This window comes from Pararge aegeria, chromosome 11 (genome assembly GCF_905163445.1).
Source record: "Pararge aegeria chromosome 11, ilParAegt1.1, whole genome shotgun sequence".
Taxonomy (NCBI): Eukaryota; Metazoa; Arthropoda; class Insecta; order Lepidoptera; family Nymphalidae; genus Pararge; species Pararge aegeria.
In genome coordinates this window covers 7,981,138-7,983,238 of record NC_053190.1, presented here as the reverse complement: position 1 = coordinate 7,983,238, position 2,101 = coordinate 7,981,138, and positions in this window count along the sequence as shown.

Sequence of the window (2,101 nt, the reverse complement as noted above, 5' to 3'; positions counted from 1 at the left end):
GAGATAAACAGTTATATCAACTTTTACAGTACTATCAACAGTTGTAACTTGTAACTCACCGTCCTTTGAACTAACTCTATGCCTAAAATAAAGTTAATTGGTTATTTAGTTAGGGCGTAAAGGAAGTAGAAACAAACAAATAAACAAAAACACTTTTGCATTTATTATATTATTTATTGTAGCAGTTATTATTAATGATCTCAAAGGCACGTGAAGTTATTATAATTCATTATTACAACTAGTCAGCGTTTGGCCAGCGTGGTACAGCCTAAACCCTTCTCATTCTGAGAGCAGACCCGTTCCCTAGTTAATGTGTTGATAATGATGCTGGTATTCGTTCTTTTATAATTTAACGAAAAACATATTTTATTCCCGAAAAGTTCTTCTATCGTCGCCATTATCACAATTTTAGCTTGGAAAAGAAAATTTGATTATATGCCTATTCCAAAGGCCCAAGCAATGCTTGCGTTCAAACCTCCACCAGTTCTTTTACCAGTTTCCCGTCGCCCTCTATAAATTGTCAGTCCAATGTCTCCAGGAGAGAATTCCACTCCACTTCCACAGAAGTCGTCAAAGTCCTATGTGCAGTGCTACTGTTATATTGCATTCATTTCGTCAAGCAACCAAGAGTAAAAAAAAACAAAGTTAGCGAACGGATTTTGCAAAAGCAAGATGCTCTTGCAAGGTCCGCGATACATTATGCAGCTGGTTTGAGAAATCATCATCATCAAATTATCACCGGCCCACTTTAAGGCATGGATCTCCTCTCAGAATTAGAAGGGGTTAATTAAGCTTTAGTCGTAGACCACCACCAAGCAATTATCTAAGCTATCATCGCTTCGCATGCCTTCTTAGAAATAACACAATGCATTAGGTATGCATTGTGTTATTTCTTCTTTCTTCTCTTGGTTAAATTCATTATCAACTTAAACGCCGGAACTAGTTCATAACAATTAAATTGGGACATCTCCTCTTTTCTCTCCAGCCTGCCTGTATGTTAATTATTGCCGACGTATACTCGGTTAAATGCTTGAGATAAAAAATGCACGCGTATAAATTAACTTGACATTTCGACACCATTTAATCTCTCTGAATGTAGCGTAAAAAAATATGTGCTCGTCAATTAAAACCAGTTTAATGACCGGTTTTTCGTGAACCATAAAATGGCAGATTTAGGTTATCTTTGGACCACCATTGAGAGCTAGAATGTTTTTTTTAGTAAAGGGATCGATAAACTATTTATGACAAGAGTGATATAGATGACAAGAGTGCATAAATAGCAATGGTACATACTTTTATTAAATAAATATATTATATTACAAAAAAAAAACGACTTAATAAAGTTTATAAAATAAAGTGCTGCCCCCGACTTCGCTGTGTTTATTTTGTCCTTTCAAAAATCCCGCAGGAACCTTTTGTATTCCCGAAAAAAATGTATCGTATGGTCGATTCCAGCATGTACGCTATTTTGATGCAAAATTTTATAAACATAATCTATGCAGTCAAGCCATGCATGTCAAAGTCAAAGTCAAAGTTAAAAATATCTTTATTCAAGTAGGCCCATAGGTGGCACTTGATGCGTACATAAGAATTACACGGTAGTGAGATGATGGCGATAACCACATTCGTAAACTTAAAACTAAAGCTACGAGGGTTCCAAACGCGTCCTGGTCTAAGAAGAAGCCCACATCCCTTCTTTATACTATAATAGGACTTTTCTATAAGCTTATGTTTAAACGGGTACATGGGTAACAAATACTATTTATTTTATGCTATAGATTTTTAAAAATTCCTTTTATAAGGCTTTTTCTGGATACATATTATCCGATATCCATCTCCACGACAACTACACGACTGTAATTATGCCAAATTTGATTAAAATAAACGGCTGAGGCGAATATAAGACACAACTAAACAAACAAATTTTCGGACTTATAATATAACTATGGATGGATTTTCTTTGTCTAACAATCGATTCAGTATAATAATTATTAGAATCCGACTGAAGCTAGGTCGGTCCACTCTCGCGTGCTGTCGTCTTCATTCGAACTTGAAAACGTACTCAAGTTTATAATTACCGTGTCCAAGTAAGTAATAAGTT